The 12,186-nt window shown below is 39.4% G+C and overlaps 1 pseudogene; it reads left to right on the top strand.

Annotated features, from left to right (window-relative positions):
- Positions 1-1,903: 1,903 nt before the first annotated feature.
- LOC116895320 lies at positions 1,904-3,193 on the top strand (annotated as a pseudogene).
- Positions 3,194-12,186: the final 8,993 nt, after the last annotated feature.

Raw genomic sequence — 12,186 nt, 5'->3', positions numbered from 1 at the left:
TTTAGTCTCTGGAAGCTCTGCTGAAAATATCTATTACATTCAAAGAGAATAGAGCTATAATCTCTAACATGTTTAATCTGTGCACATATGCACAATACCACATTTTCTGAATCTAGTATATAATAATATACATTGCATTTTGACTATTATGGGCAAAACACTTATGAATCCAAGCACAAGGGTGCCTACCTGCCTTCTTAACACTTGGGAAGCAGTTGGAGAACAGTTATGAGTTCAAGGCCCAAAGGTTGCTATAAAGGTTGATGATATATCTCAATGTTTGCCTAATATTAAGTAGGCCTACAGTTTGAAGGAAAGTGTGAGCAGATGTCCGTGCAAACTCTCGCTTTTGTTTGCAGCTCAGTGGATGCAACAGAAAATGAAGTAACAAGTACATAGTCCTGTGGGATTGTGACATGCAGTTTCACTTGACAATAAGTCTCTACCCCAAATAAATTGCAGATTAAGAGGTGCCCAATTAGTGGCTTCATGGTCACAGCTCATGATGAAACTTGAGTTTTCAAGTGTCAACGCTTTTTCTGTTAGAAGAACAAGTTTAAGGTGAACTAAAGCTGATTATTCAGTTGGTCCATAGACACAGTGTTTCATGGTTTGGCCAGAATGACTTCACTCTCTCTTATCCAGAGTCCATCCTGGTTTCGGTCCTTTCTAGACTATAAGTGTTCTGAAATCCCCCTGTACAAGAAAGGTTTCAAAAACAGGCATACTTTTTTTTTTATAGACAGCTTGAATTCCTCCAAGTTTCTATGTGCTTGGCTTCTGATACAGATAAGTGTCCTTTCATTTTTCTCTCCTCTTTGAGATATGTTCTCTTAGCTGACTAAAATATATTCCTCTGTTGGTTTTAAATCCAAGTCATGATAACTCTGTCTCAGGTGGACTTTGATGTCTAGGATCTGCAGTGGGCTTTCCTCCTGACTAGTGCTACGCAGGCATAAGCATGCTTGGTTCTCAGAGTTTACTCAGGCAGGATCCTTTCATTTCTCTGATGATCAAGAACAGAAGGCCTAGTAGCCACAGGGAAAAAATGACAAGAGCTATGTTAATGTCTTAACCTATCCACTTCTGTTCCTCAACCACTCAAAAATGATCTGTGTGACACAATATCAAAGGTCTGTCCAATTTGAGGGAGATTGGTATTCTATGAGTATTTACTTAAGTGGTAACACAATTTAAGTAAAAACTGTGTTCTATTGTGATAGTACATGCCTTAAATGATCCTCCTTGTAAGTTCCTGCACAATTCTGCCAGTCCATCTCAAGCCTACTGCCAAAGAGATGCTCCCTCAAAGTGATTTTTTTAATCAATGCCCATAGTATCTTCTCAAACTTTATTTTTTAAATAAAAATATTTGTCTCTCTGGTCATTTCTATACCTTGCAGAGTACCATCAGGTTGGATTTCCCTCAAAGCTTTCTTCTTCTCCAAGGGCATCAAAATATAGTCTGGAAAGAAAGGAAACTTCTAATGTTTTGTAACACAGTAGGCTGACTACAGTTTTCAAAATTAATTACATTTTAAAAAATACCAGAAGATTGTGAATGTTCTCACACAAAGAAAACAGAAGTTTTGAGGAGATGGGAATCCCAAATACTCAAACACTGTCACTGCGGATGTGTTGAAATACCACACTGGACCAAATGTGTATGATTTTTGTTTCAATTTTAAAAGTTAGATAAAATACATTGGTTTTCAATATTCTTTCAGAAATATTTCAGTTTCAAGCACATGGCTATGTCCACCATAACTTATCACCATGTGTAGCCTTGGAGCAACCATGAAATTATACCTGCACATCGAGCTTCCTGGCTAAAGTATGGTCAGTGGAACTGAGCAGACTCTGTCAGGTCTCCCTGCCCTCCCACTCTTGAAGGACCCAGACAATGTTTTCCAAAGTCACAAGTTTGAAGACCCTTGCTGCTCTGCAACAGGGAGTCCATGCCTCAGTCACCTCTGCTGCATCTGTTGCAACTAAGAAGACAGTGCAAGGCCCGCCATCCTCTGAGTAAATTTTTTTAAACAGGAATCTAAGTATGATGCACACAATTACCATCCTCTACCTGTAGCCCTGGAGTAAGGAAAGGGCATTTCTGTGTGGGCTGTGGAAGGCAGGCAATACTTGGACATTCTGCATGCTTAGGGTGCTTTCAGAACAGCCAAGGGCACTACCACCCCAAGATCATATGTGCCATGAAGAGTCAGAAGCATACAGTGACATTAATATCCTGGGCTTTCTTTAACAATTCCCTTGGTGAATACACGGAGAACATTTGCAAGGTCTTCAACTACAACAAGTTCTTCCCGTGAACACAGGAGTGAAAGATGGAGCGACTGTCTATAAATTTGCTTGTTGTTAGGGCTACACCATGAAAGACATCCAGGAATTCAAAGCAAAGAATGTTGGGGGCCAAACACTGTCTACAACTTCCAGTTCCACATATCCAGTTATGATAGCTTTGGACCCTCCATGCCATGCTTTGAAACCATCCCATATAACAATCTGCCTGCATGGCAGCATGCCCTTCAGGATCCAAATGCTAATGCATTCATGGTGGTGCCCATCCAGGGTGAAGCAGGTGTTACTGTTCCAGATCCAGGACACCTGATAGGAGTTTGAGAATTCTGCACCAGGTCCTATTTATTGCTGATAAAATATAGTCAGTATTGGCCAGAACTGGGAGGTGGTTAGCTGTGGATTATGAGAATGTCAGACATGACATAGTTTTTCTTGGTAAGGCTCTTTCTGGTGGCTTATTCTCTGTGTCTACAGTGCTGTATTATAATGAGATAATGCTGACTGGATGAGCATGGCTTCACATATCGTGGCAATCCACTAGGCTGACAAGTTGCCAATATATCTCTTGATGTTTAGTAGAAGGGAAAGAATCTTGCTAAGGATGCAGGCAAGGTGGGCATCATTTTGAGAAAGGAGCTCATGAAGCCGCCCTCTGGTGTGACTGCTATAAGAGGGAAACAGTTGCTAAATCATCAGAAAAACCAAAGATTGTAATTTTTGGATGGTGTGTGCGTGCAACTCCCAGATAATGGGCATCTAGCCAAGCCAACCCATGCTACCAAGCGATATCACGAGGGTCACAACTCCTCTTGTGATCAAGGAAGATGAGATCTAGGAGTCAGTGGAAATCATAAACAAGACCATCTTATCCTTCTAAGAGTAGGAACTGCTCACTGGCCTCTGGAAGCCATCTTCAGACAGGGCTTTTGTGAAATTCTGCTCACAAGGAGTAGATTCACATCATATGCTGTATAGAGAGGAAACAATATATGTAAGTATTATTAGTCATGAACTGAGATTAATTATAATGAGTAAGTATCATGAAGAGCTAAGGGGACAACCTTTAACCAATAAAATGAACTTGGAGTGTTTGGCCAATTGCAGTGCTACTCTAAATGACTATCTCCAGAATGATTAGCAGCAAGCTGTCAAGAGGCTGCTCTCACAGGCTGAGCACAGTAGATGACACCTTTAACCCCATACCTTTAGATGGGGGAAATAAGTAACCTCTCTGTAGAGGGAAATCCAAGGGAGTCATACCACGCTCTCCCAAATAGAAAACTCACAAAGAAAGGTACACTTTCATTTACTGTAACACCAACCCAACAACAGACCAGCATGTAGAACTCTTTTTTCAAACTTAATATAGCTATGCACTTTATGCTGTTGAACCAGAAAAACCACAAATATATTACTAGTTGGACTGCAGAAGACAAAAGGAAAGAGGGCCATGAGCAGATAAAAGACTACTGATGAGAGTCTCAACACAAATGGATGGCAGTAAATCCATGAGGAAGTTTGAGCACAGGATGCACTGTTAGGGATGGCAATGAAGTTATGTCAAGTACAGAGGCAGGAATGGAAACAGAGAGGTTAAAGTCAAGTCTACCCGCTGCAGCTTACCAAGCAGTGGTCCTGCATGGCGGAAGCTGAACATTCAATATACACCTCCTTTAGGAATACCAAAGGGAGAAGAAGCCCTGGGTCCTGCCAAGGGTGGACCCCCCCAGTGTAGGAGAATGTCAGGGCAGGAGACGGGAAAGGGTGGGTGGTTGGGTAGGGGAAAGGGGATAACATTGAAATGTAAATAAAAATTTCCAATAAACAAACAAACAAACAAAATGTCATAAACTGGTGATGAACAATCTATTGTAGGTAAAAAGATAGAAAATAAATGATTGGCTAGTTTATACAAGACTTCAAAATAAGACATAAGCAGCTGACTTGTCTCTTGACAAAACCTTGCTACCTTATGACATAAAAACTATTGCTTTAAACTTATGATGCACTCGTGGGGCTAGGAAAATAGATAAGGAATGTTTAGTCAAGTACTGGTCTTAATGAAAAGACATGTACACACACACACACACACACACACACACACACACACACACAAAGAATTCCCTCAAGAATTTTCTAAAGGGCTTGCCTGAGTTTAGTATTAGCAAGGTTTCTACTGCAAATTGTAATTTCAAAAGTCCTCTTTTGGGGACCTAAGATATGAAAGTGCTTTCTGATCGCTCACGTTCAATTCGAGCACACCAGTTCATGAACTCTAAGCTCACAGCTCCTACTCACCTGTTCGTGAGGCACACCTAACTGTGTATCAGTGGAGGAGAAAAATACAACCATAAATCCTTCTTAAATATAAACAGATAATCAAAAGTTTTCACAGTAAGCAAGAAGAAAAATATAAAATATAAATAACTAGATAAGTTAACAGAAATTTTAAAAAGGTAGAGCAATCCAAAAGAAATGTTTTAAAAAGTGATAACTGATCCCTTCCAGACATTCAAAAAAGACTGTAGGTCCAAAGCAAGAATATGATGCTATGAAAAATAAATTATAAAAATTTGCTTAAGTGAATGTTTTCAGTTGAAACAATAAATACATTTAAAAGACATCAAGAATTATAAAGAAAATACAAAAATACTAAATATGTGTGTGAGAAGGGACAAATAAACAGAGAAATGTGGAAGAAGTTTTGAAGCCAAGAGAAAGCCTCAAACTTTCGTTCGAATGGGTTATCTCTAGGATCAGTAGCAAGTAGACTAGGGAAACAGGGGTGGAAAGGAGAAAGGTAAGAGTTTTTAAAATTTGAGTGAAAATGTTGCCGTTCAGCAGGAGTCCGAGAAGAGGAGCCATCGAGAAAGGGTCTGATTCCAGGCAAAGATGAGGTACAATAAACAGCGAGGTGGCCAACGTGGATTCAGGTGTTCAATTTCTCGTTTGTATCAGACGTCCAGCTTAAATTCCAGTTGGAATCCAATGCCAATGGTTCCGGCAGTGATGCAAAAACAGCAGTCACAGCAAAGACTGCAGTGAATTTGCCAACACTGAGTGTGTGCAGGGAACACACTTGGTTCCAGATCATTTCTGTGTGGTGCTACAGAGGGCAGAGAGGAACAATCTGAGAAGAAACATCCATTGGAGTGAATGGGGAACAGTATCCTGGAGACCGAGTGAACTTCAGGTGTGCTACTCGTCATGTGTGTCAAAACCTGCCTGTCTGTAAAGGAGATAGGAACTTAGCAGTGGCTGACGACTCTTGCAGCCTGGAGTTTTGGTTGCACCGTGAAAGCTGCCACTGCACCATGGAAGGACCGGATGCAGAATAAAGTACAGTCAAGAGAAACAAAGACTTGCTTTTCTAGTATGTGACAGCATGGCGTAGGAAAACAACTACAGAAACAATACTCTCCATGTTGAAGTTGGAAATGGTATACAATGATAATCTCAGGCGGGCCAAAGAGAAGCCATGCTTTGTATGTGAAGAGAAGGCAGAAACCTCGGGAGCAGCTGCTAAGGCTGGTAGATCTGCTGCGGCAGGACGGAGGAGTTGCCTTTTGAGTGTTTTGAATTTTTCCAGTGAGATAAGAAAAGAGGAAGGAGACTAAAGGCAGGAGATGATCCTGAGGCTTCCACAGTAGAAGAACAAAGGTCCTTGAAGCACTGAAGCTCCAGTACAGCACTCAGAGCCCACTAGAGCTTAGCAGTGGTGAGCTTTGGTCGCCTGACTGCAGTTTTCCTCCTCTCTGGGCAACCCCTTGAACAGTTGGATTATGGGTAAAGAGACAGATTTCATAGGCTTGGGGTTCTGCTCAGCCTACATAATGGCTACTGAGATGAGCAAAGGTGCTGAGGTTATTATCAAGGAGGCTGGGATGAGGACATAGCACAGAACTGAAGCTCAGAAGGGGATGATGAGTACAGGAAAGCTGGAGAGAAAGGAGTTTCAGTCTCCTGGGTACTGGAGAGGATAGAAAAAAGAAAGAGAAAGAAAGAGTGGGAGGGAAGGAATGCATGAAGGAGATGAGAGGGGGTGGGAGGGGAGAGAGGAAAGGAGGAAGGAGGGAAGGAAGGAAGGAAGGAAGGAAGGAAGGAAGGAAGGAGGGAAAATAATAGAATCAGAAGAAAGAAGAGGAGAGAAGGAAACCAAGGAAGAAGGAGAGTGAGAAACAAAGAAAGAGAAAGGAAGGAGGGAAAGGAAGATAAAAACAAAAGGTATAAAGAAATAAAATTAAAAGAGAAAAGGAAATATTGACGAGTATAGAAAGGGGGAGAGTCAAGGGAACAGTGCACTGAGATTGGTGGGTCTAAAGTTAAGAGTAGAAAGGGAGATGAAGATCAAGACAGTGTGGCTGGAGTGGATAGAGTGGGTGGGAGCAAGTGATGCATGAGACATAAGAAAGTCAAGAACTTGATTCACACTGCTCTTGGATCCATACAACTCTCCATAGAGCATAAATACTAAAATCGAGATTCATAGCTAGATGTCTGTTAAAGATAGAGTGAATTCATAGGTTCTTCCTCTTAATCTGGGGTGAGGGAACAGTGTCTTGGGGACCAGATGATGTTCATAGCCAGAAAGAATAGAGTAACTTAGTCAAGTATGGACTGGGCTGTTTCTGAACAAGAATGTTTGAAGTAGAGGGCGTGTTATAAATGTCTAGAGAAAGCAGCAAGACCAGGAAAGTCCCCCTCCTTTCCTTTGGGAGGAGTGATATGAAGACTGTGGAGAAAAGATGGTTCAGGACCAGGGAGTGCAACAAAAAGAATCTAGACGCACCACTGCAGAAAGGTATAGGTCAACCACCCCTCCATTAATTGAGTCATCATGATATGTCTTAAAGTATTTTAAGTTGACAATTTTTTTATTTTTATGGTGGATTGAACATTAAAAATAATACAGTAAAATTATTTTAAAATACATATGAACATATGGGGCTAGAGAGATGACTCAAGGTTAAAATGACTGCCTGCTCTTGCACAGGACTCAGATTCAGTTCCTAGAACATACATAGCAACCAACCCTCTGTAACTCTAGCTCCAGGAGATCTTACGCCGTACACTCTTCTGGTCACCTTGCAAACCATACACTCCAAAGGTGAACAATATATGTGTAAACAAAACACTCATACACATAAAATAATTCTTTTAAAAAAGACAAGTAATTGAAATAAACAAAATTTAAAGTCAGTAATATAAGAACTACCAAAGAGCATAGAAATAGTTTTGCACGACGGTATAGATCAGTGGCTTTCAACCTTCCTAATGCTTATGTTGTGGTGACCCTCAAAGAAAAAATTGTTTTGTTGCTGCTTCATAACTGGAATTTATTACTGTTTTGAACTGTAATGTAAATATCTGTTATGCAAGATATCTGATATGTTACCCCCAACAAAGGATTATTTGACCCCCCCAATGGGCTGTCACCCACTGTTTGAGAACCTTTATATAGATTGTTGTGTCAACTTAAACTGAATATTTGTGTCAAACCAACGGGTTTTAAAGACTCAGTGGCTTACAAATGAGAAGTTGGTATTTCACTCACATTAAAAGCTCATTCAAGTTTAGCCTAGCGTATATTCTAGAGGTTTTATTTCCAAGCTTCAACATTGTAGATATCACCACAAATGAAATTATTGGCAGTGGGGAGACACACTAGAACTCTTTAAACCCCTGTACAGCAACACCAACACCATTTCCTGTCATTTCGTCTTTTAACTGGGAAATTCAGTCTCCAACTGTGATCACTTAGCATTGTTTAATATGTTACATAAGTTTTAAAAGGTTCATGTTTATTTACCAGTGATCAAAGAGATAGCTGAACTATTTCAGAGGTTACATAGGTTTCCTTAAAGATCATAGTGAACAAAACTCCCAGTGAGGTCAGGAGCTTTCCTGATAAGTGGAATTATGTGCATTTGATGTGACCTTGATGTTTCTCTATTGGATTCTTGGGCTGTGCCTTTGTTTTGGAATCATCCATTGCTGACATTGGGTGGCCCATCCTCCAGCCCTCTTCTGGCTTATAGCAAAGTGTATGGCTTAAGATCTCCTGCTTACAGCTTACACACTCATGTTGGGCCCCAACACCAATGATTCTTCAGCTCTCTTACTAGTTACGTGCAAGCACTAATTCACATGGTTGGTAGACCCAAGTCACTACTGTTGTGCAGAAGTATTCACAAAATAAAAAGTAAAAGAAAAATTGTCGATGAATTTTAGCTAACTGGAAGTTGCATGTGGTGTGGAAGGATAGAAATCAACTTCCTTCATTGTACTGAGATTAGAAATGAAAATTCTTCAGGTTGATCAGAAAGAATAGAAGTCAGAAAAAGGTACACAATTATGGTGGAATTGGGCTAAGTAAAGGTCAATAGAATTATTATCAACTACTTTGCATATTTACAATATATAATTGTATGTATAATTGGCACATAAAAGCCACATATATTTTAATTTCATTTCATTATTATCTTAATTTTTTAATTTTATACAATTACAGCATACAGTTACATGATAGTTCACTGCACCACACCCCATAATGGTGAAACCAATATAATCAGGATTTCTCCACCTCTTTCCCTCCTCCTCCCCCTCGCTCAGCGTTTATCATTTGTTTGCACGTGTGCTGAGAACTTTGAGTTCCTATCTTCTACTTCTTTACAATAAAACAAAATAAACTCTAGTTACCCTAATGTGCTACAAAATGCTAGTAAATTTAAAAAAAAAACAACACTTATGGAGCTCAGGAGGTGTCTCGGTCATTACATGCCTGCCACAGAAGCACAAGCACCTGTGTTTACATTTCCTGACTCACAGAGAAGCCATGGTCCATGGGCTAGCATATAGTCTGTTGGTTTACCAACCTACCTGAACGGATGCGTTCTAGGCTGCAGGTGACCATGTCTCAAGAAATAAGGTTGGGGAAAAGTAAGGAAGCATGATCACCCGTAGACACAGATCTACAGAAACACAGATACTAAATATCCACAAACTATCAACTTGCCACTGTTAAAATTAAGATTAACACCAGCCCGAGTCTCACGCTCAATCCACTGACAAATTGAAGCAATACATCAGGTAAGAAACATACAAATTGAATGTATACAAGCAATGCTTGATCTTCATAAGAAGGAGAAACTGAACCAATACTGATTTGGGCACTTTTCTTGTGTTGGTTCTATCACTGACCCATTGCTAATCGCACTGGTGAACAATGGCCTCTTCACGTTGAGGGTTTGGATAAGAGTCCATGGCTTTAGGCTTTGGATGCTCTGGGTGCTCTGTGACTTAGAGGGAGTCTCAAGAAGAAGAGAGAAAAGTCTCTCAAATCCCTCCCTGTTTCTCCTGGATACGGTTGTCTGTACCTAGACCTTATGACAACTGTGGGAGCTGTGTTTGAGGGCCCAGCTCGGGGTAAGTAGGGTTTAGGAAACTGATCGTATGCCTCTGAGCTTTTTGATTTCTAGATTCGTTGTTGCTGTTTGCTGTTTTGCTTTTGATTTTCTGATTTTGTTTTTGTTTTTTTTACAAAACTATTCCTTGTTTATACCTTCCTTTTCAGAAGCAGTATTTGTTCCTGCCTAACATGTGAAAGCCATTTTACATAATCTTTCCCAACTTTCCATAGAATACCCTTGAGGGATGAGCAGTCCAGGCTAGCCGCTGAGTATTTTGTTTTCTGTTATTTTCTTTCCAAATGGGCTGGTCTAGACCGCTTCACCACTGACTGGTCATAGCAGGTCCTGGGAATAGCTGCCTAGGGGTACAAGTTCCTTTTAGGGAAGAAGGTTCTAGAAGGCCCTGAGCACTGGACTTTTAGTGGGATGGTTCAATGTTCCCATGGAGAAATGCCTACAGAACACAATCCATGATCTACACTTGCTTTCTCCATTCATAGTTTGAGGCCTCAGATGGAATGGAAAGGGAATAATTGTTCTTATGAATTAAAGATGACTCTGACAATATATTTCTTCCCAGGACCTAATAAACAGGAAAAGGCAAGTGATCAGGATGTGGCCTTAATTATTACTCGATTCACTTCAGACTGCTACAAAAAACCACAAAAGAGCTATCATTACAAGCATCTTTTTTAATGTCAAACTTCTTTTTTTTAATTACAAAGGGTTTTTAAATAAGTGTCTAAGTTTATTCAAGTTTAAGATGGCATCCTAAAAGTGATGGCATGCTTGTACATAATAATAATGATAATAATAATAATAATAATAATATAGTAAGATTAAAAGAAACCTTCTAGTCTTGAGCTATTGTTTTACATCGTTAGTAAATATTCAAAACCACAGAATAGACCAGTACTTATAAATGAAAAAGCAATTTTGGATTGAAATAAACTTCACCATATAGGTATTCTGTGGTTCTGCATAGATTGAAACCATTTTCAAGCTGACCAAATATTCATTACTGCCCACTACTAGTAGAGGCATGCTAATTTACTCAATTCTGTATGTTTTGACAGATAACTGCTTTCTTTGCAATCCTGTACTGGTTGAGCAATAGAAACACACACACACACAGACACACACAAACACACATACACACACAAACATACACACACACAGAGACACACACAAACACACACACAGACACACACACACAGAGACACACACACACACATACACACACAGACACACACAGACACACACATACACACACCCAGACACACACACAGAGACACACAAACACACACACAGACACAGACACACACACAGATGTTAAAAGTGTAATTTTCTATAGTCTACTTAATCTATTAATCTACCTTGATATTCAAGTACAATTCATGAGAAAGATTACAATAACAAAGGAATAAACATCCCGAAGTACTCGTTTGTATCAATATTTCTGGTCTCATTTTATGTGGTTTAATTCCAATTTCTTGCTGTTGGAAGGAGTGCCCTGTGGACACACTGACGGTGGCAGCTTGGATGTAGGAGACAAAGACTAAAGTCTTGACTCACGTTCTATCCTGGCTCCTGACCTCACTGGGAGTGGTAAAGATCACATATTCTGAAACGTGACAGTGTAATTTTGATGCTTGGTTCCACCCTAGTAGATTTGTGACTTGAAGAAGAAACTTGATCGTTCAGGGCCTCTTTTTAGTTCCCTGTGAAAATGAGAGAAATGGCAGTATCTATGTCTTTTGGTTGCCGTAGGCTTACTTTTTCTTAGTGTATATCATGACTTTTGGCAAGAAAAGTTCATAGCTAGTGCTATGCATGGATTTTCTTTATCGTTGGCTCTCCCTATATGATATATCCACATCCTAGCATGCAAAAACATCATAGAGTGGAAGTATTTCAAAAGAAAATTCCGTAACATTCCAAAAACTAATTCTTGAATTTGCCACATGCTAAACAATAAACCATTTTCATTTATGTATGTATGTATTATGTATGTATGTATCATGTATTATGTATTATGTATGTATGTACGTATCATGTATTGTGTATTATGTATGTATGTATCATGTATTATGTATGTATGTATGTATCATGTATTATGTATTATGTATGTATGTATCATGTATTATGTATTATGTATGTATGTATCATGTATATGTATTATGTATGTATGTATCATGTATTATGTATTATGTATTATGTATGTATGTATGTATGTATGATGTACCTGCCTCCGAGCATTTCAGATTTTTATAGCTCTGGTTATTTTGCTATTTCTCACCCCTCACTTTCCATACTAGCTAACTAATCCTGTGTTGATTGTATCTGTATTTACCATGTATGAACTATCCTTCTGCTTTATTCTCATTCATATATATATGTATTAATACATATGCACATACATTCATACATATATTGCATCAATCCTTTAGATAATGAGTAC

Source organism: Rattus rattus, chromosome 3 (assembly GCF_011064425.1).
Source record: "Rattus rattus isolate New Zealand chromosome 3, Rrattus_CSIRO_v1, whole genome shotgun sequence".
Lineage (NCBI taxonomy): Eukaryota > Metazoa > Chordata > Mammalia > Rodentia > Muridae > Rattus > Rattus rattus.
The sequence above is the reverse complement of the archived record's forward strand: the minus strand, read 5'-3'. Positions and strand labels throughout refer to the sequence as shown.